General features: G+C 39.3%; 1 pseudogene; it reads right to left on the minus strand.

The window, feature by feature from the left end:
- Positions 1-25019, minus strand: LOC114378967 (annotated as a pseudogene).
- Between the last annotated feature and the right edge of the window lie 657 nt (positions 25020-25676).

A 25676-nucleotide genomic window follows, 5' to 3' on the forward strand; every position in this document is an offset into this window, starting at 1 on the left:
CTAATGCTCAATGTTGAGCATGTCCTTGGCCTCAGTCTGCTCCTCCACAAGCCCCTTACTCGTGTACCTACTTAATAGATCCTTCTTCTTCTTTTCCAGCACCCTCTTCTCAATCTCCTTCTCATCCGAAAGTGGCACGTGCAACACAAACTCCCTCCTCTCTCCCTCGCCCTCTCCTCCTCCACCACCTCCTCATCCTCCTTCAACACCTCCCTCTCCACCGCTATAACGACTCGCCTCGTCCCTACGATATCATCACTCTAATAACTATAATTTCAATTTTTAAATGAAAAACTCCCTTAATTTTCTTATGAAAAATAAAAGTAATTTTTTTCTCGACATACATTCACTAAACAACGTACCATTACTTAAGTGAATATATAATTATATAGGAATAGTAACTTAGTACACGTCATACACATAATGGAAATTAAACTTGTTCATACATATAATTAAAATATGAGATTTACATCTTTAGTTCAACAAACAGAATCATGAACCAACTATGGAGGAGTTGAATAATAAAACACAACTCTCTTAAAAATAATCCCAACGCCATCACGTCGGCTCGGCGGCTCCTCAATAGAATCTCACTTTTGCACCCTACTACTGTCATTCTGCTCCCACGAACAAGGTTCGCAATCATCACAGGTATCAACCACATGATACAAAATTGCAAGGGTGAGTTCATTATAAAAAGAGCCAATACTAAATCCAAATAACCACAATTTGCAAGAAAACATAGGCAAAAATCATGAGCTTACACAACATTCATTATTCAATACCTACATTCAACTATTATTCATCATCCATCCATGGATCCAATCAATACTGCTCAGAATGATGCATGCACCTGACCTCAACTCTCAGATGCAATGTGGTACGTACTATCAACCAAGGAAATAGCCTAAGTGTGTCCACACGACACCTCACTTAGGGAAACTATGTAGTAATTTTCGAGGCCACCCAGTCGTGCACCGTAACTCTCCCCCCCTCGGTGATCAGCCTGGGCCACAAGGGAGTTCCCTACCAGGTGACGCACCCTGTTAGTCATCTTATACGACTAACTTTTGTATAGAAATTTTTTTCTAAAACTTGTATAGTTCCCCAATTTATAGTTATTTTGTAGGAATTTATATATAAATCTTGTCTTGTTTGAAATAACTGTCCTTAGAGTATCTCCCATGTGATTTAATGATAAAATTTGCACAATTTCAGGTCAAGAGAGGCTAAATTCTTGAAGTGCCAAAGTAGTTGTTGTGCTAAGCGCAAGCATTGGGCTCAGTGTGCATCTGACACTAAGCGATGCTTCAGCGCGCTTAGTGTGACAAAGGAATCTGGCATAGCTCAAGAGTCAAGGCCTCGCGCTAAGCGCGAGATCATCTCGCTAAGCGCGATGGTTGTCCTTAGCCTGGCTCAGCGATGACTGGCGCTAAGCCCAAATTCACTAACTCGCGTTAAGCGTGACAGCTATGCTAAGCGCGACATCGCAATTTCAGAGCCTATTTAAAGCCTGATTTTACATAATTAGGGTACAGAACAATTATTACACAACATTCCAAAGTTGCACAAATTTCGAGAGAGACTCTAGAGGCAACGAAGAGGAGCAGTTGTGTAGAGAAGCCTAGGGTTCTACATTTTTAGAGAGATTAGTGAGTGTTAGAGTGATTGTGAGGTGCTAAGAAGAGGATGAGGGATTCCCCTTCTTGTGTACGCAATAATTATTTTGTACTCTCTATCTCATTTGTGTTAGGGTTTCTTTGTATGGCTGGCTAAACACCCTAGTTGGGGATTTCTAATGAACAATTGATGTAATTACTTTATATCTAATTAATTGTGTTTTATGTGTTCAATGCTTCTTTCAACGCTTAATTACTGCATGCTCTTGGTCTGATCACCCACTTGTGTGTACTGTTAGGTGACTTTAGCATTGAGAAATGTGCTGTTGCCTTAGAACTTGAGAGAAGCAGGGCTCAATAACTGCATTACCAGGGATAGATTATGGGGTTTTTGGTTTTTTGAATATGTTGTGATGATAATTCTGTTTAAGTTAAGCCTAGTCTTAAATGAGGGATCTGCGAACGAAGCTTGGGTTAAATTAGTCTAAACTTACGAAAGCTGTTTAAGTTAAGCCTAGTCTTACATGAGGGATCTGTGGGCGAAGCTTAGGTTAAATTAGTCTAAACCTACAAAGGCTATTTAAGTTAAGCCTAGTCCAACAAGAGGGATCTGAGGATGAAGCTTGAATTAAATTAGTCTAACGAGGGATCGAAGTTTAGTACTTTAGGCTACAACGTAGAACACAAGAACATGATTAATTAGAGAAATATCTTTATATGCATCAACTTGTTTGTTAGAAAGACCCAACGTTTTTTACCTATTGCTGTTAACTTCTACTTACTTGTGTTTTCTGTTTTCACCGTAGAATTAGTTTATTTCTGTTTTTAATCATCAATTATCAATGTTTGTTCCAACAATGCCTTATTTCTGAATAAAACTCTGTCTAATAAGCAATATCCCCGTGTTCGATACTTGAATTACTCTGTTTTAATTTTAAATACTTGACGACCTGGTGCGCTTTCCGGTATTTCATTTCCCTTGACTATATTTGTTAAAAATTGGAGAAAAAGGAACCACACGGGAAAGTGAACAAAGTATTTATGGCGCCGTTGTCGGGGAACTTAGTTCATTAGAAGAGTTCAGTTCAGTTTTACGGTATTGCTTTATATTTTTCTCTTTGATTCATTGATTCTTTTTGCTAACATTTTAGTTATTGTATAAATTCATTGTTCTTTTGAACTGGATAATTATTGTTCTGTTTCTCTTGTATGCAAAGAAGATCTATTGTAGGTGATTTGATCTCCATCGATTTGGAGATTAACGCTACTTGCAGGAGACGCAACACAGAGAGAATAAGAAAATTTTTGCAAGACTTGGAAGCAGCGACAACTCCAGAAGAAGAACCTCGATCTTCCGAGGCATCTTCTAGCTTTCCAATTGCAAGGCAATCACATACTGATTTTGTTGAAGAAGTTATTATGGTCGAAGATCCAAGAAAAGTGACCCTGGAAGATTACTCAAGTTCCACTATGCCACAATTCTTTTCTAGTATAGCACGACCAGAGGTTCAGGAACTAACAATCACATATCCTCCTTCTTTGATACAGATGATTCAAAATAATTTGTTTCATGGTCTACCAAATGAAGACCCATACGCACACCTGGCCACTTACATTGAAATATGCAATACCATTCAGCTGGCTGGTGTGTCGGAAGATGCAATTAGATTGAGTTTGTTTTCGTTTTCACTATCTGGAGAAGCTAAGAGGTGGCTTCATTGTTTTAAAGGGAACAATATGAAGACTTGGGATGAAGTTGTAGAGAACTTTTTAAAGAAATATTTCCCTGAGTCAAAGACTGCAGAAGGCAAAGTCGCCATTTCTTCCTTCCACCAGTTTCCAGATGAATCGTTGAGTGAGGCCCTAGAAAGATTTAGAGGTTTGTTAACAAAAACTCCCACTCACAGATTTTTAGAACCGGTACAACTCAATATCTTTATATATGGGTTAAGATCACAATCTAAGGAGTTTCTTGATGCTTCAGCTGGGGGTAAAATCAAGATGAAGACTCCTGAAGAAGCAATGGACCTTATTGAAAATATGGCTGCTAGTGATATTGTCATCTTAAGAGACAAAGCCCAGATCCCAACCAAGAAGAGCTTATTGGAGCTTACATCACAAGATGCATTGTTGGCATAGAACAAGTTGCTATCTAAGCAACAAGGGCCTAGTCTTTATGAGCGTAGCACGAAGCTGGAATAGACTCTAGCTCAGTTTATGTAGGTTTCAATGTCTAACCAGAAGAGCACGAAGTCCGCCATTATGAATCTGGAGGTCCAAGTGGGCCAGCTCTCAAAGCAATTGGTGGATAGGCCGTCAAGCAGCTTTACTGCAAATACTAAGAAGAATCCGAAGGAAGAATGTAAAGTTGTAATGACAAGGATCATAAGGGAAATTCAGGCTAATGAAGGTAGAGCTTAAGAGAAGGTGGAGGAATATTAACAACAGTCGATAGCTGAGTAGACACTGGAACCAGTTTCAGACTTTGTTGAACTTGAGGAGATTTTGGAAGATGAAGATGACCAGGAGAGAGAGACTCAAATAAAAGATAGTGAGACAGAAATAAAGATGAAGGAAGAAAAAGAAAAACAAAAGAAATAAAAGAAAAAGAAGAAGAAAACAAAGAAGAAAAAGAAAAAGAAAAAAATCAGAAAAATGGAAAAGAAAAAAAGAAGGTTGATGAGGAGAAAAAGAAGGGTAAGAGAAAGGCTGCACGAGAGAAGAAGAGAGAGATTACTCTAGCTGAAGGCAAGGAAGTACCATACCCTTTGGTACCTTCCCAGAAAGATAAGGAAAGACACTTGGCCAGATTTCTTGACATCTTCAAGAAACTGGAAATTACTTTACCTTTTGGAGAAGCTCTCCAACAAATTCCCCACTATGCCAAATTTTTAAAAGACATACTGACTAAGAAGAACCGGTACATACATAATGATACTATTGTAGTGGAAGGTAACTGTAGTGCAGTTATTCAATGTATCCTTCCCCCGAAGCACAAAGATCCTAGAAGTGTCACTATACCGTGTTCCATTGGCGAGGTTGCTGTAGGTAAAGCTCTCATAGACTTGGGAGCTGTTGGATCGAGTGGCCTCAGAATAATTAAGAAGGGGGGGTTGAATTAATTATTCCTAAAACTTTACCAATTAAAAATTACTCTTTTAAGGCTTTTACTTTTGTTGTTAAGAGAATATGGAGTAGAAGAGAAACTTAACAGAAAGTAAAAGTGAAAATTAAATGCACAGTGAAAAGTAAAAGAGTAGGGAAGAAGGAAACAAACACACAAGAGTTTTTATACTGGTTCAGCAACAACCCGTGCCTACCTCCAGTCCCCAAGCGACCTGCGGTCCTAGAGATTTCTTTCAACCTTTTAAAAATCCTTTTACAAGAAAAGATCCACAAGGGATGTACCCTCCCTTGTTCTCTTTGAAACCCTAGTGGATGTACCCTCCACTAGAACTGATCCACAAGAGATGTACCCTCTCTTGTTCTTAGTCAAACCCAAGTAGATGTACCCTCTACTTGTACCACAAAGGATGTACCCTCCAATGTGTTGAGACAAAGATCTCAGGCTGTTACACCTTTGATACTTTGTGAATGGGGATACAAAAGAATTCTCAGGCGGTTAAACCTTTGAACGCTTTTGTATTAGGGAATGGGAAGAATCAAAAGAATTCTCAGACTGTGTCGTTTTGAATTCTTTGACAAGGGAGAAGGGTGACACAAAAGAATTCAGGCGGTTAGTCCTTTGTTCTTTTGGAAAAGAGAGAAGAGAGACACAAAAAGAATTCAGGCGGTTAGTCCTTGGCGAATTCTTTTTGGCTAAGGGAGAAGAGAATGAAAAGATGAATAGCACATGTTTTCAAGGTTTAGAAAACCAGAAAACTTCATAAAGCTTTTGGTACAAAAGAAGAAGAAGAAGAACTTCAAAGAGATTTCAAGGCTTGTAAAGGATTGATTGGAAAAGCAAAAGTATTCAAGATTGTTGTTAGAAAGATTGATTTTAAAATGCAAAACAAAGTCTTGCTTTTATAGACTCTTCATGTCTGGTCAAGAAGACCATTCAGAAGAGTTATAACTTTTAGAAAAACTTAAAACCCATTTGAAAAAGTCAAAACCTTTTTGAAGAGTTACATCTTTAGATTTTTCAGAAACAAACACTGGTAATCGATTACCAAATAAGTGTAATCGATTACACAAAGCTTTTGAGTGAAAGGATGCGACTCTTCACATTTAAATTTGAATTTCAACGTTCAAGGGCACTGGTAATCGATTACCAAAACATTGTAATCGATTATAGCCTTTTGAAAATATTTGGAACGTTGTAAATTCAGTTTGAAAACTTTTTCAAACTCATTTTACTACTTGTAATCGATTACAACACTATGGTAATCGATTACCAGAGAGTAAAAACTCTTTGGTAAAGGTTTTGTCAATAACTCATGTGCTATTCAAAGTTTTGAATCTTGAGTCATGTGCTATTCAAAGTCTTTTCTTCATTCTTGAATCTTGAGTCTTGAATCTTGATCTTGATTCTTGAGATCTTGAGTCTTGATTCTTGATTCTAGGCTTTCTTCTTGAGTCTTGAATTCTCCTTGATTCTTGAACTCTTGACTTGTTCTTGATTTACTTGAGATGTTCTTTGATTCACTTGAGTTGTTCTTTGATCTTTTGAGCTTTTTGTTCATCACCTTTGTCATCATCTTTTGTTGTCATCATTGTTATCATCAAAACACCTTTGAATCATTGTTGATTCATCATGAAGCTTTGCTTCCACAGGAGCTAGTATCAATTTAATGCATCTTTCCATGTTGCCCACACACATGACGCTCTAGTTAGCTGATCACTCTATCACAAGGCCATATAGAGTAATTGAAGGCGTTTTGGTTAGGGTCAAACATTTGATCTTTCCAGCTGATTTTATCGTGATGGATATAGAAGAGGATTTTGAAATTCCTCTTATTGTTGGATGCCCATTCATGTCTACCACAAGTTGCATGGTAGACTTGGGAAAGAGGATGCTGCAAATGGGCATAGAAGATTAGAAAATCAGCTTTTACCTGTTTCATGAAGATAAATATCCACCTAACTGAAATGTCTGTTTGAAGGTTCATGTGATGGAGGAGAGGAGACCTGAGAAAAAGGTTCTAGAAATAGGAACCTTGTTGGACCATGGATAACAAGGAGATGCGTCAAGCTAATGACGTTAAACGAGCGCTTGCTGGGAGGCAACCCAGTCATTTTTATTTTTGTCTTTCTTGCATTTAACTTAGGATAATTGCTTGTGATTGCATGCGACTTAAGCTTGTTTAGTATTGAGAAAAATGGTTTCAAGCTTTTGTGAAGAGATGGACAAGAAAAGACTTATAAAAAATTTTCAGTTGTCCATCCGCTAAGCGCAGCCCTTGCGCTAAGTGCAATGTCTTCACACGCTAAGCCTGAGCTTGCTCGTGCTAAGTGCTTTGACCCATCATTAGTTGGCTGAATAGTTCAGCTCAGCGTACATCACTGTGCTAAGCCCAACATCTTCATTGGAATTGAACTTCAAGCAGTGGGCTTAGCGGAGATGATGCGCTAATCGCAACTTCTTCATTGGAAAAATTTATTGTAGCCGCGCTAAGCACGCAGTCCTGAGCAAAGCCCCATATCTTTTCTAGAAGTGAACTTTCACGAGTTAGGCTTAGCGGTAGGATGCACTTAGCGGCAGGATGCACTAAGCGCCTAAACTACTCACTATAAGTTGAAGCTTGAAGTCACACTAAGCCTAACATCTCAGGCTAAGCGAAAATTGTAGGACCAATCAGAGTTGCAGATAGTGCTAAGCGTGTGTCCTCGCCCTAAGCCTAGATACGTCTCTCGAATTTGAAACTTGAATTGGGCTTAGCACGAGAGGTAGCGCTAAGCGCATGGGCCTTAAACCCAAACGTCATGTTGTCACGCTAAGCGCGTAACTCGAAAATGCTATAAAAAATAGAACTGCCAATGGTAATTACCTTTACACTTCACAACATTTCACTCTCTTGTGTGCCCACATTCTTGCTTTTGTGCATTTCTGCTTGTGCCTTCAAGTATTCCTGCATTCTTCTTGCTCTTATCTTGCATCTTCATCTACAATCCAAGTAAGTAGTGCTTCATTTTCATTTTCATTTTTATTTTCATGTTGGAACCTTAGGATAGATTAATTCTTGCTTTGTTGGCTTGCATTGTTGTTTAGGTTAGGGATTCTAGCTTTAGGGTTTGCTATTGTAGGATTTAGGTGAGTTGTAAGCACATTAGGGGCAATGCTGCTAAAAGGGGCAATGACCTTCTTGATTCTGCTGGAAATCGCGACGAACGCACTAAGCGCGCCTGTTGTGCTTAGCTTGTTCATCACAACTGATGAATTTTTAGGTTTCCTGATGATCGCGCTAAGCCCGACCATGTCGCGCTAAGCGCGTTCATCCTTCTGATGAGTTTCAATGATGAACCCGCTAAGCGCGTCTGTGCGCAAAGCGGGACTAGTGTTTCAGAAACTTAGGATTTTCAAATTCTTGTTCAGCGCTAAGCCTGACCTGTTGTTAGCCGATGAATACGACTAACTTTTGTGTAAGAAATTTGTGCAAATTGTATCTAACTCCTCCCATTTATTGTCTTTTTGTAGTGTTGTAATTACTTTTTGTTAAATATAGGTAATAAGTACTTAGTACTCCCATTTTGTGTATTTAATAATCATTCCTTTTCAGTTTCAAGTTAATTAGGCAAGTTTGTGAAGTGTTGATTTTGAGAGCTTTTGTTGTGCGAAGACTGGCAGTGAACTGAGCTTGAAGAGGAAGCCATCCTAAGAGCATGAGATGAGTTTGTGAGTGATTGTGAGGTTCTAGAGGTGGAGGAGACATCCCTACTACTTGTATTTCTTCAATCCTTCATTCTTCTCTTCTCTTTGTTGTAAAGGAAGCTTCCCAGATATGGAAAGCTAAATCCTCTGTTGGTTCTTCCTTATAGGTACTTGATGTAAATACATTTTTATCTATTTAATGATGTTTTATGTGTTCTCTGTGCTATCAGTACGTCATTTTAGTATGCTTTTGCCTTGATCACGTAGATGCATGCTTTGTTAGGATCAGTCAACAGTGGGAATTGGTCTGATTCTTAGAACATGATAGGACAGGGCTAGTTTATTGTATTTTCATGAGGGATCGGAGTACGATAACCTAATTGTTTGTATGTTTGTCTTAATGCGGTTTTGGTCAAGTTTAGTCCAACAAGAGGGATCTGAGGATGATGCTTGATCAGGATTAGGCTAGACTATCACGAGGGATCGGAGTTTATCATTTCAGGAGACACCATAGAACACATGAGCATTGTTAGGTAGAGAATATCCTTATAACATTAGGCACCTAATAGGAAGACCAACGCGTTGTCTACCTGTTGTCATACCTTGATTTCGTCCGGGGACCATTGTTTATCGGCATGCGACCTTTGTTTCACCACCTCAAAAATGTTTAAGACCCATCCCGGTGGAATCCGTAAAGTTTCGACATATTTCAGGGAGAAACCATCCAAAAACAAGAAAATGGGAGTGTATTTAGCAAAGTGGGGTGTGTGTAAATAAACTGTTACACTCTAATTTCATCCGAGGACCATTGTTCATCACTTTGGAAGGCTTAACACTCATCGCGGTGGAATCTGTAAAGTTCCGGGATGTTTAGGAAAAAAAAACAACTAAAAACACAAAATGGGGGTGAACTTATCAAACATAGGGGGTGCACTCAGGAAACTTCATCCAAAACATTCTAGAAAGGTGGGTGAACTTATCAATTATGGGGTGCATTCAGGAATCTTCCTCAAGAAGCCTTTGGGCGCAACCACCTCCATTTTGTTAAAAAATGGCATTCGAGGCTTCCGTAATGCTTTCGTAAAATTTCTGAAAACCTTGGGTTAACATATTTCACTTAATATTGGTGAAAGGGAAGAGAAAAAAGAGGAAAATCAAGTTTAAAATGCTCTCGTAAGGCTTCCGTAACTTTTCCATAAAATACGAAAAGGAGGGGTGAACTTAGTAATTGGAGTCCGCTCAGAAATCTTCCTCAAGAAGCCTCTAGACGGCAAGCACCTCCCTTTTTCCCTATAAATTATGGAGGGGGGCTGTTTCAAAAATGTTCATGAACCCTAGGCTATGCATTTCAGCTGTTTTGGATGAAAAAATGTGTTTCCGTGAAGAAAATCCAAGCCGAAGTGTTGTCGTAACGCTTCTTAGACGTTTCCATGAGCAAATCCGTGAAGATTTTCCGCTGTTCTTCACCGTTCTTTGTCCTTTCTTCGGTCTTCAACCGGTAAGTGTTCGAATCCGAGATTTTCAATGTATTTCTTGTTTTGTTTGCTTTCATCTTCATTTCGTTCACTTTCAGTTTTCTTTTCTTCCATTTTTAACTAGCTTTAACCGATCGTTTAAGCTGTTATCTCGTCTAATAAATGATAAAATGAATTTCAACTGATCATTTGTGTTGTAATATCGTTTAATCACTGTTAAAATAAAATCCAACCGATCGTTCACGTTGTAGCCTCGGTTAAATAAAAAAAGGTAAAATAATAATAAAATAATCAAAATATCTTTAAAAAATAATAATAAAATAATCAAAATATCTTTGAATAAAATAATAATAAAAAAGTCACTTGAGGATACGTAGGAGCAAAAACTAAGGCTAAAATCAACGTTTCCTTGAATGAATTGACTAATAACCAAAGTGAAACTAAGGCTAAAATCAACTCACAAATCAAGCTTTGTCCGCAAAAGTCACTTAAAACCATTTTAAGGTCCAACGCCTTAAACGGTCATCTTTGCTTTTATCGGTTAACATGGACCGTTCAAAAGCATAAAATCAACCCATAACTTTATTACTTTTGCAAGAACTACGTAGGTCTGAGTTCCTCATCGCAATTGAGGATACATAGGAGCAAAAACTCCGCTTTTGTCGATCACCCCAAGAGATCATTAATGGTCCAACACCTTAATGTTTCTTTTCTTTCAAAAAAACAAGAGATCGTTAATGGTCCAATGTCTTAACACTTCTCTTCTTTCACCCCAAGAGATCATTAATGGTCCAACGCCTTAACGTTTCTCTCCTTTAAAAAAAATCAAAAGATCGTTTAATGGTCCAACGCCTTAAATGACTTTTGTTCGATTTAAATTGATCTTGTGGAAAAAGATCAAAACAACTTAACCAACGTTTAGTTTTGAAAGAACAACGTAGGTCTGATTTCCTTATCGCAATTGAGGATACGTAAGAGCGAGGGAAACACCTTTGTCGACCACAAAAAGATAAAAAATACAAAAAGGCCCATAAAAAGCAAAAAAACATAAAAGGGGGGGGGGAATACATAGAATCAGAAAAAGGGGAAAATACGTTGTTTTGAAGTCATATTTGCACACTTGATTGAAGGTTGTCGTCCCTTGTGACAGATGTGTGGGGTGCTAATACCTTCCTCGTGCGTAAAAACAACTCCTGAACCTTTCACGATTAAAGTTCGTAGACCACACGTTTCGGTTTTTTCGACATTTTCCTCGAATAAAGGTTGGTGGCGACTCTGCGTGCCTTCCTCCCTTGGTAGACGCACCGCCCTTGTGTCGCCCTCCCGCCGAAGGGTAGGTTGCGACACCTGTCTTTACACATCATTACTCACGTGATTTTCCTTTTTAATAGTTAGTTCACATACCTATTCATATTCACACATATATTTTCACAACAAGACACCTATTTATTGAATATAGATTTACCAAGTAACACAAGTTCCCCAAGAGTTCGATACTCGGTTCTTACCATTTTATACTACTTGCGCGATCCGGTGCACTTGCCAGTGTCGACCAAGTTTATGGCGCCGTTGCCGGGGAAATTTTTTCTATTTGGAAAGTTTGTTCAGTCTTAGGTGTCTATTCTTTATTCTTTGATTAACTGTGAATATTTGCTTCCGATTCATATTTGTTTTCTTCTTAAATTGGATAACCGTTGTCTCTGTTAGTGTTTTATATGCATAGATCTCCCACAGGCAATTTAGTTCCTCTGGACTTGGAGATTGAAGCTACATTAAGAAGGAACAGTGCCGAGAAGAGAAGAAAATTACTACAAGACAGGATAGTAGCTTCCATTCTAGAAGAAGAAGCTCATTTTTCTGATTCTACATCATCTGACTCACCATCATCAAGGGAATCCGCTACATACTTACCAGAAGCCATTATCATGGCTAATGAACACCAACAAAGTGTAGAAGCAAGCTTAATGATGATGAATCAAGTAGTTTTGATGATGCCAAAAAGCCCAAAAGAATGATTTCAAGATTAAGTCAAGAAGGTCAAGATCAAGATTAATTTCAAGATTCAAGAGAAGAAATCAAGAAGATTCAAGATTCAAGAGAAGTTGATTTCAAGATTCAAGAGAAGAAATCGAGAAGCAGCAGTTAAGACTTCACAAGGGGAGTATTTTTCAAAAATCCAAACATAGCATAATTTTGTTTAACAAAAGAGTTTTCTAAAAAATTTCTAAGTTACCAGAGTATTTACTCTCTGGTAATCGATTACTAGTTTCATGTAATCAATTACCAGTGACCAAATTTAATTTCAAAATGTTTTAAACTGATTTGCAACATTCCAAAATATTTTTCAAATGTTGTAATCGATTACACTATATTGGTAATCGACTACCAGTGTATCTGAACGTTGGAATTCAAATCCAATTGTGAAGAGTCATAACTTTTCATAAAATGCATTGTGTAATCGACTACTAGTGATAAGTTTTGAATAAAAAGGTCAAGAGTTGTAACTCTTAACATGATTTTCTCAAGGTTATAACTCTTCCAATGGTTTTCCTGACCAGACATGAAGAGTCTATAAAAGTAAGACCTTGACTTGCATTCAAAAATACTTTTACAACTCTTTAACAATTTTTGATAACTTTTAAGAATTCCTTTCTACCCATCTCTCTTCTCGTTCTTCCTTTGCCAAAAAGCTTTCAAAGTTTTGTTTTTCCAAACCTTGTTTTTCTGCAAGTGAAAATTCTGCAGAAAATAAAAGTGTGATATCTTTTTCTTCTCTTCTCCCTTTGCCAAAAGAATAGAAGGACTAATCGCCTGAATTCTTTTGTGTCTCCCTTCTCTCTTTCCAAGAAAATTAAAAGGACTAACCACCTGAGAATTCTTTTGATTCTCCCCTTCCCCTTAAACAAAAGATTTCAAAGGACTAACCGCCTGAGATATCTTTTGTTTCCCCATACAAAGATTCAAAGGACTAACCGCCTGAGAATCCTTTGTCTTAACACATTGGAGGGTACATCCTTTGTGGTACAAGTAGAGGGTACATCAACTTGGGTTGTTGTACTGAGAACAAGAGAGGGTACATTTCTTGTGGATCAGTTCAAGTAGAGGGTACATCCACTTGGTTATTCAAAGAGAACAAGGGAGAGTACATCCCTTGTGGATCTTTGCTTGTAAAGGATTTTACAAGGTTGAAAGAAATCTCAAGAACCGTTGGTTTCTTGGGGACTGGATGTAGGCAAGGGTTGTTGCCGAACCAGTATAAATCTTGCGTTTGTCTTCTTCTTCCCTACACTCTTTACTTTTCCGCCGTGCACTTTTTATTTCCGCTTTACTTTTGTCTAAGTTATTGTTTCTGCTATTTACTTTCTCATAACTTAGTAGTAAAGCCTAATTGAATCTAGTAATATTAAGAAGGATAAATTTGAAATTAGTCAAGACCTATTCTTAATTAATTAAACCCCCCCTTCTTAATTATTCTGAGGCCACTTGATCCAACACAAAGGGTTACCCTTGAGGACTATTCGAGTAGTTCAGTGCCACAATACTTTACCAGCATTGCACGTCCGGAAGTCCAAGCTCACAACATAAACTACCCTCATTCTTTAATTCATTTAATACAAGGGAACCTATTCCAAGGATTACCAAATGAAGACCCCTATGCACATTTGAAAACATTCATTGAAATCTGTAACACTATAAAGATTGCAGGCGTGCCAAACGAAGCCATTAGACTCAACATATTTTCATTTTCCTTGGCAGGAGAAGCCAAGAGGTGGCTCCATTCATTTACGGGTAACAGTCTGAAGACCTGGGAAGAAGTTGTTGAGAAATTACTGAAGAAATACTTCCCTGAGTCAAAGATTGCGGAAGGGAAAAATGCAATTTCATCATTTCACTAGTTCCCTGATGAATCCTTAAGTGAAGCATTAGAGGTTTTTTAAGAAAGATCCCCACCCATGGACTCTCTGAGCCAACCCAGCTTAACATATTCATAGATGGGTTGAGGCCGCAATCTAAACAGCTGTTAGATGCTTCTATAGGGGGGAAAATAAAACTAAAAACCCCTGAAGAAGCAACTGAGTTGATTGAAAATATGTTTGCCAGTGATCACGCCATTCTACGTGATAAAGTGAATCAACCCACTAAGAAGAGTTTACTGGAGTTATCATCACAAGATGTTGTGTTGGCACAAAATAATTTGCTCTCTAGGCAACTTGAGATCTTGACAAAAACCCTGAGTAAGTTGCCAACTAACTTGTCTAATGGTCAACCTTCACAGTCTTCTATTTTGCAGGTTACAGGTTGTACCATATGTGGTGGTACTCATGAATCCGGCCTTCGCATTCCTTTTGAAGAACAAACACAAAAGGTTAGCTAAATGGGGAATCAACAAAGGCAGGGATACAATCAAGGTGGATTCTCAGGTTTCCAGCAGGGTCCTTACAACCAACAAGGACAGTGGAGATCACACCCTGGTAATCAATTCAACAAAGACCAAGGTGGACCTTCCAACAGGTAGCCTCAACAAGGGCCTAACATTTTTCAAAGGACTACCAAGCTAGAAGAAACTCTGACTCAATTCATGCAGGTGACCATGTCAAATCACAAAAGCACTAAGTCAGCATTGAAGAACCTTGAGATCCACATGGGCCAACTAGCCAAACAATTAGTTGAAAAGTCATCCAATAGCTTTGGGGCGAACACAGAGAAGAATCCCAAAGAGGAATGTAATGTTGTGATGACAAGAAACAAGAAGCATTTGGTGGTTGAGGATGAGGATAGGGTGGCTTTGGAGAAACAAACTGTTGTGAAGGATGGCACTGAGAAAAAGAAAGAGGAGGTAACAGATGTGACAAGTCAGGAAAGTGAAAAACCAATAATGGTCGAGGAGAAAGAAATAGAGGTAGAAAAAGAAAAAGTTGAAAAAAATAAAGAAGGGGAAAAAAGAGTAAAAGTGAGAAAGCAAGAGAGAAGAAGAAAGAAAAAGCTTCAAATGAGGATACGGAGGTACCATACCCCGTGGTACCATCCAAGAAGGACAAGGACCGCCACTTGGTGAGATTCCTTGATATTTTCAGGAAACTGGAAATAACTATGCCTTTTGGGGAAGCTTTGCAACAAAGGTCACTCTACTTGAAATTTTTGAAAGATATGTTGACAAGGAAACACAGATACATCCACCAGGAGAATATTGTTGTGGAAGGCAACTGCAATGTTGTAATATAAAGAATTCTTCCACCAAAACATAAGGACCCTGGAAGTGTTACTATTCCTTGTTCAATCGGTGAAGTCAATGTGGGAAAGGATGTCATTGATTTGGGAGCCAGTATCATCCTAATGTCGCTCTCCATGTGTAAAAGGTTGGGAGAGCTGGAAATCATGCCCATGAGAATTACTTTACAACTTGCTGACCGATCCATCACAAGACCTTACAGGGTAATTGAGGACGTTCTAATAAGAGTGAAACACATGGTCTTTCCAACTGATTTTGTGGTCATGGATGTGGAGGAAGACCATGAGGTTCCAGTCATTTTGGGACATCCCTTTATGTCAACTGCAAGCTGCATAACTGATATGGGAAGAAAGACACTGGAAATGGGTTTTGAAGATCAGAAGATCAATTTTGACCTTTTTGAAGAAAACAAGCCTGTGCCAGAACATAATGTTTGCTTGTAGGTGATGAAGGTTGAAGAAGAAGTCCTGAAGGTGAGGACCAATAGTTTTATCACCCATTGAGGTAAAAGTGACAAGCTAATGACGTTAAAGAAGCGCTTCCTGGGAGGCAACCCAGTTCTAATTTCTTTTATTCTGTTTTTTTTATGCATTGTATAATGTGGAACTTGCTTCATAATCATTACATTGGGGTATATCAGCTTGTTTTTGAATGGTAGATATAAAAGTTTCAAACTTCTTGAGAAAGGGACTGAAATATAACTTAGAATTTTTTTCCTGAAAATTAGTCCTTTCGTTAAGGGCAAGCCTCACGCTAAGCGCATCCTTTGTCATGCGCTAAGCGGAGAGTCTGTACCACTTAGCACTCAACCCTTGCATCTTAAGCTGATTTTGTCCGCTAAGCTGGTCAGGGCAAAGCTAAGCCCATTTCAATTCGATCTGAATTGGGCTAAGCGATGGCCTGCTCACTAAGCGCATCGTATTCACTGGCTAAGCGTGAGACATCGCCGCTAAGCCCATTTCCTTGCGGCCTGAATTGGGTTTCATTGAGCTAAGCGCAATGCATGCCAGCTAAGCCCAATTCCTTACGGCCATAGCAGCGCTAAGCGATCCATCATTCGCTAAGCGCATGCCCCTTTATGTTCAAGATGCATTATATTCGCTGAGCCAGCCCAGAGCCAGGCTTAGCGAGAGTTGCAGGTATTTTGATCTGGAAAACTCGCTAAGCACCCTTCTGTGCGCTAAGCCCAATTTTTTTTTTTTTTTAAAAAAAATAGATTTTGAATTTCAAACTTGGGCTAAGCGCGCAGGTCCACTAAGCGAACCTCTTTGAGAAACCAAACATCTCTCTGGCTCGCTTAGCGCGACGGTTCGCTAAGTGAAAGGGTCAAAAATTGCTTAAGTGAGTGTAACATCAGTTACACTCACCTTTGCCTGAAATTTCAGAACATTGCCTGAATTATCTCTCTCTCTCACCCAAATTTGTGCACCTTGCATTCATTCTTTTTTGCATCTTCTACGTATCTGCACCAATAAACGATCCAAGTAAGTTCCTCATTCCCTTTACTCTTTTATTTTGGTGAACCTTAGGGTAGAAAACCATAGAATTTAGCTTTTAATTTTTAGGGTTTTACTGATATTAGATTAGTTAAAAATTAGGACTTTGTGAATGATTGTGTTGTGTAGATAGTTTTGGTTGTTTTGCATGATTGATATGCCTTTTAGAGGCTCAAGAAAGAGAAGAAAAAGAACTTCGTTTTCTGCATTTTTTCTGGAAAACGCAATGAACTCGCTAAGCGTGCCTGCTGCGCTAAGCGGGTTCGTCAAAATTGCTTGAATATATGCATTTTCAGACGTACTCGCTAAGCGAGTCTGCTACGCTAAGCAAGTTCATCTTTTATGGATGAACATTCATCTTCCTGATGAGGTACCTATGGCTAAGCGAGGCTGACTCGCTAAGCCCAGGTAACTTAGTCAAATTTTTGTTGAAAGCCGCGTGCTAAGCCCAACCTATCTGGGCTAAGCTCATTTCATTGCGGCAGCCATTGGGCTAAGCGAGTCTGGCTTGCTTAGCCTACATAGTTAGATTTCTGAAATTTATGGTGTCGCTAAGCGCAGCCCTGCTGAGCTTAGCACATATCTTTTGAGGCCTTGATTTGGCTAAGCACATCTTGTTGCGCTAAGCCATAGTGTTATATTTCTGAGGGTGCGCTAAGCGAGCTATATCCCGCTAAGCGCCCATCATCAATTTCAGCCTTTAATTTCTGTTTTTCAACTTGAATAAATGTGGTCTAAGGTGAATTTGGACCTCTTGCTAGTTGTTATTGATGAATAGCTTAAACACTTGTGCGTTAGTGAAACAGTAGCTGTGAGATTGTGGTTTAAGCTACTTTCCTTAATATCTGTCTTGTGCCTAACTTCATCTGATTGTACAGGATACATTATGTTTTTCTCTTTGAATAACTGCATGCTTTGTGAAAGATAGGTGATGATGGCATTTTGCTTCATTCTGTTATCATGCAATCAATAGTTTTTGTAGCATACACCTTTGTAAATAGTCACTGCATATTCTTGTCACTTGGGGACTAGTAAACTATTCTTTATTTGCTTGAGGACAAGCAAAACTGTAAATTTGGGGGAGTTGTTAGTCGATGAATACGACTAACTTTTGTGTAAGAAATCTGTGCAAATTGTATCTAACTCCTCCCATTTATGGTCTTTTTGTAGTGTTGTAATTACTTTTTGTTAAATATAGGTAATAAGTACTTAGTACTCCCATTTTGTGTATTTAATAGTAATTCCCTTTCAATTTCAGGTTAATTAGGCAAGTTTGTGAAGTGTTGATTTTGAGCTTCTCGCTAAGCCAATCTGCCGGCTTAGCGAGCCATCCGCTAAGCGCACCACTCTTGCGACTGAGCGCGCGGAAGAATCTAGAAGAAGGATGAGTTGTACATGCGCTCTAAGCGAAGGCTCATCCCTCTAAGCGCACCGCTTGCATTCATCCGCTAAGCGAGAATATGTGTGCTAAGCTTAAATTCACTTATGTGCGTTAAGCGAGCCAGAGTTGCGCTAAGCGCGCAAGCACCAACAAGACCCCCTATTTAAGCCTGAAATCAGAAATGGAGGGGGAGTTTGGACTTTTCTTGAAGCTTCTGCGTTTTTAGAGTTTTCTAGAGAGAAAGAGGTCCAAGTTCTAGAGAGTTTTGAGAGCTTTTACTGTGCGAAGACTGGCAGAGAACTGAGCTTGAAGAGGAAGCCATCCTAAGAGCATGAGATGAGTTTGTGAGTGATTGTGAGGTTCTAGAGGTGGAGGAGACATCCCCACTACTTGTATTTCTTCAATCCTTCATTCTTCTCTTCTCTTTGTTGTAAAGGAAGCTTCCCAGATATGGAAAGCTAAATCCTCTGTTGGTTCTTCCTTGTAGGTACTTGATGTAAATACCTTTTTATCTATTTAATGATGTTTTATGTGTTCTCTGTGCTATTAGTACGTCATTTTAGTATGTTTTTTCCTTGATCATGTAGATGCATGCTTTGTTAGGATCATTCAATAGTGGGAACGGGTCTGATTCTTAGAACTTGATAGGACAGGACTAGTTTATCATATTTTCACGAGGGACCGGGGTACGGTAACCTAGTTGTTTGTATGTTTGTCTTAATGCGGTTATGGTCAAGTTTAGTCCAACAAGAGGGATCTGAGGATGATGCTTGATCAGGATTAGGCTAGACTATCACGAGGGATCGAGGTTTAGAATTTCAGGAGACAACATAGAACACATGAGCATTGTTAGGTAGAGAATATCCTTATAACATCAGGCACCTAATAGGAAGACCAACGTGTTGTCTACCTGTCTTTACACATCATTACTCACGTGATTTTCCTTTTTAATAGTTAGTTCACATACTTATTCATATTCACACATATCTTTTCACAACAAGACACCTATTTACTAAATATAGCTTTACCGATGCACTTGCCAATGTCGACCACCTGTCAGGCTAAGCGCCACTTTGCTTCTGTCTTTCAACCTTTGAATAAGGCTAAGCGCAGCCTTCTACGCTAAGCCCTTGTTATGTTTCATGAAGGTTGAGCTAAGCGCGCCCTGATGCGCTAAGCTCAACTCTCTTACTGTTTTAAGCTTTTGCAATCAGGCTAAGTGCACCCTGTGTGCTAAGCTTGAGTGTCACTCTGTTGAAGCTGAGTTAAGCGCATCTTCCTGCACTAAGCCTGTGTTATGTTTTAGTGAGTTTGAGATGAGCGCACCCTGTTGCGCTAAGCTCAAGTCCTCTACTGTTTTAAAAATTGTAGATTTAGGCTAAGCCCAACATGTTGTGCTAAGCCTAATATGCAGAAAAACATTTTTTATGTCTTCACGCTAAACACCTGTCTGTCGCGCTTAGCCCATGACTAAATTTGCATAAGGCATGATAAGCCTAGCATGCTGCGCTAAGCGCCCAGTCCTGTTTTCAGTTTTATTTTTTTGTTTTTGTTGAATAATCATGTTTTAACCTTGTTGTTTGATTCAATTCTTTTCAGATGGCATCCAGGAAGAGGAAGCCCCCTGCTTCAACATCCCAGGCCCGATATAACCAGCACAGATTCACATCTCAGGAGGCCTGGGATTGTTATTCTTCAGTGGTTATTGGCGGGAAAATCCTGCCTGAGAGGAATGTTATGCTCTGTTACACCGAGTTTGACGAATTCACTGAAGAACTAGAGTGCAGAAACTGGCACAAGGAGTTGACAAACTTCGTGAAGGAGTTTTATGTTAACCTCTATGATCCCGAGGATAAATCACCTAAGCAGGTAAGGGTGAGAGGTCATTTGGTGAAGTTTGATCCAGACACCTTGAACACATTCTTGAAGACCCCTGTGATTATTGAGGAGGGGGAAACATTATCTGCTTACTCCGGGTTCGCACTCCTGAGGCCTAATCCTCAGGAATTGGCAGCCAAGCTTTGCATCCCAGGAAGGGGATTTGAGCTTAATGTTGATGGCTTGCCATTGAAGATCCTCAGGAAGAACCTGACGACCCTAGATCAGACACAGAGCGTTCTCTCTTTCTCAAACTTGGTCCCTACCTCACACACATCAGATATCACTCTGGATAGGGCCAAGTTGATTTATGGGATTATTCAGAAGATGGACATGAATGTGGGCTACTTAATTTCTCAACAGATCACCATGATTGCCCGGTACGACTCCTCTAGGCTTGGGTTTCCGGCCTTAATCACTATTTTATGCAAAGCTAGAGGAGTCACTTTTGATTCATTGACACTAGAGAGCCTCGGTCTAGCCATTAATGTGGCTTATGTGAAGAAAAACTACTGGAACCTCGATGGCCCCTCAGTTACTTTCAGAGGGCCTCCCAAGGCCAAGGGGAAGAGGTCTGAGGCTCCTCCATCTTCTAAGATTCCCTCTTCTACCGCTCCTTCTACCACCCCTTCTACCACCATCATTCCATCTTCATTGACTTCAGCTTCTACATCAGTTTCAACTCCTTTAGGATCTTTATCTTTTACTTCAGAGACCTTATATGACATGATGCAGAGCTTACACAGAGGGCAAGTAATTATCATGTAAAGCCTCCAGAGCTTGGGTCTGTCATCCATTATGAGCATAGAGGACTTCCTGACTCAGGTGGCTTGGCCAGGAGTCCAGCCTTCTCCTTCTGGTGGGGGTGGGACCTTCGCAGCCCAAGAGCCTGAGCATGCTGAGGAGAATACACCAACAGCGAAGGATGAGCTCACTCCTCCTGAGCCTTTTTCAGTTGCATATGATTCAGTTGTGGCTCAGGAGGAAGTACCTTCACCAGAGCCTATTCCAAAGCCATCCCCTACACCTATCTCTAAGGATTCTCAGCCATCTGCTCCAGCATCGGAGCCAGAGCAACCTATTTCACAGGATCCACCAGCTGCTCCAGTGTTGGATCTGAATGAGCCTGTTGAGGATCGCACACAGGAGGATTGACAGGATTATTTTTTATCATCTTGTCTTGCATTTTGAACAGTTTATTTTTATCAGTTTATTTAGTTTATGATTTACGTTTCAATTATTTAAATTTCAGTCTTTATGTTTCAGTCATTTAAATTTCAGTCTTTTAAACTTCAGTCGTCTTAGTGTTTGTACAAAAGCATGTTTGAACAGTGAACTGGTTGATTATGATATTCAGTGGTGTGATTTTTTAGGAATGAGGTGTTTGTGTTTGATTTGAATGAGAATTGTATGAATTGAGTGGACTGGAATGTATGGATTCTGTTTTGATCAAGCTTGCAGTCATTAGAAGAGAAAGAACATGTGATTAGTAGTATGACTGAAAATGTTAGTCAGTTTGTCAGATTGATTGTGAAGGAATGCATTGACCATATCCCGGTGATAGTGTGATCCTTAAATTTTGAAACGACTATCATTTAGTACTGATTTTTGCATGTATCTTTGAAGTATGGACTGAATGCATGAAATTGAGGATGATGAAGGCCATGTTTGATTGTGATAGCCACTTAGCCAAAAAGTTGACCATGTGCTTGAATGATTTATCCCTTGCACCCAATTTTGAGCTCAATGATTGATTGATTGAACCTTGATCCTATACAGTGTTATCTCCTGCTACCTTGTCATAGGTTGTAAGAGAGCATCATCCACAGAAAAGCTTGGTTCAAGACAAATTTGTCCCAAATTTGGGGAAGTTATATGTCAAAACAAATTTGTCCCAAATTTGGGGGAGACACTGGGTAAGAAATAAAATGGTCAAAGAAGAGCAGCATGTACACACTATTTCTGTATATAATGAAAAAAAAATTAAGAAGCAAAAAAATATAGAATAAATGAGAAAATAAATAAAGAATAGTACAAAGTACATACTGCCATAGTTTATACTATTTCTTGTGTCATATGAGGCATGAACCATGGGCGTCATCAAGTACCTGACCATGGATGAATTAAAGATCCTAAGCATCCCCTCAGAAATGCTTAAACTCTTTAACCACTCTATTTCCCCCCACAAGGGACATCCGACAAGGTCAGCGCACCTCCCATGAACATACACAACATACAACGTATGAACATGGGCGTCATCAAGTACATGACCATGGATGAATTAAAGCTCCTAAGCATCCCCTAAAAAATGCTTAAATTCTTTAACCACTCTAGTTTCACATACAAGGGACATCCGACAAGGTCATTGCACCCCCCCATGAACATACACAACATCCAACATATGAAACAAGGGCGTCATCAAGTACATGACCATGGATGAATTAAAACTCCTAAGCATCCCCTCAGAGATGCTTAAATTCTTTAACCACTCTAGTTTCCCACACAAGGGACATTCGACAATGTCACTACACCCCCCCTCACAAACATACACAACATCCAACGTATGAAACATGGGCGTCATCATGTACATGACCATGGATGAATTAAAGCTCCTAAATATCCCCTCAGAGATGCTTAAATTCTTTAACCACGCCAGTTTCCCACACAAGGGACATTCGACAAGTTCACTACACCCCCCTCCCACGAACATACACAACATCCAACGTATGAAACATGGGCGTCATCAAGTACATGACCATGGATGAATTAAAGCTCCTAAGCATCCCCTCAGAGATGCTTAAATTCTTTAACCACACCAGTTTCCCACACAAGGGACATCCGACAAGGTCACTGCACCCCCCCATGAACATACACAACATGCACATCCCAATGCATTTCCATCATCATCAACATTCCATTTCAATATCATTCTCAACATAAACACCATCTCATCTCAATGACGTTATCAACAACAACAACAACAAACTCATTTCATATTCACATAATCATTAATAATAACATCAATTCATGTTGACATGATCTTCATTAGCAACGTCATCTCAAATCAATATCATCATAAATATCAACATCACCACATATCAATTAAAGTCATCAACAGCAACATCAATAGTAAGTCGCATTTTGCATATACATATTTCTTTCATGCCTGAGATTCACACTCCTCAGGTCTTCAAACAACACAAGTCAAATAAAGACAATAATTTTATTCATCAACAATAAATATATCGCATCCCATTCGTCAAAAACATAGTTTTTCTTCAAAACCAGCATGCACATCAATAACAATTATATTACATCCCATTAGTTAAAAACATTGTTTTCTATAAAGGAAAAATCAGCATGCAACAGGGACAAACATATATTCTCATAGCTAGGTTCCCTGACCCTAACTTAGTGTCAAAACGGTAAATTTTATAATAAACTCCCCTCACCTATCGTGAGCTCCCCGTCGGTTCCTCTTTGCATCATTTAGAGGCCTCTCTTTTGTTCACGCTTGTCGGTCCAACGCAAGTCTCTATTACGCCAAAACGAAGAAAACTTACTATGGATTTCAGAAATAAAGTTAATGACAATATTCTGAGTCAAAAACCCCTGTCAAAATGAAAAAGGCTAAGGGGCATTTCAGATTTTACAAAAGGAGCATCATTTTGAAATTCCAATCATGCCAATGTGATTGGGGTTCAGTGAAGGTCACGAAAGTAACACCCATTTCAGAAAAGGATAACTTTTACAAAGTCTCTTTCTTTAAGGTTTTTCAAAGGAAGCGTAAAACATACAATGGTGGTTCCAAAGTCAGAAAATGATGCAAAGATAAGCTTAAACTACCAATGAGCAAGCTTAAAATCACGGTTACCTTGAAGAAACCGCAAAGGTCAGATTGGGGCTTCGTTCTTTATCGAAACCTCGAGACAAGCTTGGAAGATTCCGCTCCGATTGAAGGGTTTCTCTCGGTGTGGGGTTTCAACGGAGAACAACGGCGGTTCGTGGCAGCCACCGATAGTTGTGGATGGTGGAGAAGAAGCTTGGGACGTTGGGGAAGGGTTTTGGAAGAAAGAAGGAGAAAGGAATGGTTGTTTTCCAAGGCTACACGAAAAGCAAAGTTTGAAACACTCAAGTGCTTCTGCTCTCGGGAAAGGAAGTGTTTCTCACATGCCAGACATCATATCGCAAATCGCAACGGTAAACGAATGCAGGGGGGCGCTTTTACTGAGACGGTTTCACGCAGCTTCCTTGAGAAGCTTTCTCGCGAGGCTTCCTTGAAAAGCTTCCTCATAAGACTTCTTTGAGAAGCTTCCTTGAGAGGCTTCTTTGAGAAGTTAACGTTTTAACTACCAACACCCTTCTAATAACTAAACTCACCTCCTTAAAAATAAAACACGGATAAAATAACACAACATATATAATCAAACATCAAATATATTTAATAATATATATCAGGGTGTTACAACCGCGGTCACCTCCCCGCTCACCACCCTCTTCCTCACCTCCCTCCTCACCTCATCCAACCTCCTCCACTCCTCTGCCGCCTCCCACCTCATCGCCTCCTCCGCCGGCCCCTCCAGCTGCACAAGCACACCGTCCTTCTCATCACGTTAACCATAATAACTCGCATAAATTCTCTTATAAATGTCATATCGAGTACGCCGCCTTCGAAGCTTGAGGGGTTTTTTGAAGAGCTCCTTGACGTCGTGGAGGTTCTTGGTAGCCCCGCAGTAGCGGTATCTTGGGCCACGGCCACCCAGGTTCGGGACGTCGACGATGTTTCCATCGAGGTTTGTCATCTTCGCGGAGTGCTTCTAGTAATATTGTCTATCGAGCTCCAAGATGCGGCATTCCCAGTGGGATTTTTCGTGGATGAGCTTGTTGATGTCGTCATTGAGATCGTGGAGGCGGTGCTTGACGAGACCCTTATTCTGGATCTCGACAACTTTCCGGTCGATCTCCCGCAAGATCTGTTGCTGCCACTTGTCGGCCTCCAAGAGGTCACATCACTCTGAGGCGAGGAAGGGGCGGCGCTCCTTCGGCTTCTTCTTCTTCTTCTTCTCCTCCACCTTCATTGTGATGAAGCGATTGAGCATCGACTGGGCCTTCTCCTCGTTGCGAGCCATCTTCCGAGAAAGAAACCCCAACTGGATGTGACTGGAGAAGAATTTGAAGGAGTAAAAGAAACCCTAACTGGAGAAGAATGGATTCCTAAACCATCGTGGTTCTTAATTAGAAGCAATCTTGCAACAACTAGGAGTTGCAACAAGCCTTTGAAAAATAACCTTAGAAACTAATTCCTCTAGACTGAAAATATAAAAAATAAAATAAAATTAACTCATACACGTCAAAAAAATTAATTAAAATCATTTAATGTTTATATTCTCTATAAAAAAATGTTAATTCATTTTCTAAAATATCATTTACATTAATTGCATATGACAAAAAAAAGAGAATGCTATAAATAAAACTCTAATTAAATGAAAAATAATTTTAAAATATTATCATTAAAAAAGAAAGAATTAGTTCAAATTTATTTATATTTTAATCCAACACACATTAATTTTTTGTTGCATATATCTTGGTCCAAAGAAAGTATGTTTCATGATGAGTATGGTATAAATATTAGGTATAAATACGAGATATATGAGATTTTAAAAAAATTTAAGATATGGGTATATTAGCATTTTTTAAAAAATATACATATATAAGAAACTTTAATTGTGTATAAATATGAATAAATTGTTTAAAAACTACAAAGAAACATAACTTATAACATATAA

The sequence above is a fragment of the Glycine soja genome, chromosome 12, assembly GCF_004193775.1.
Source record: "Glycine soja cultivar W05 chromosome 12, ASM419377v2, whole genome shotgun sequence".
NCBI classification, from domain to species: domain Eukaryota; kingdom Viridiplantae; phylum Streptophyta; class Magnoliopsida; order Fabales; family Fabaceae; genus Glycine; species Glycine soja.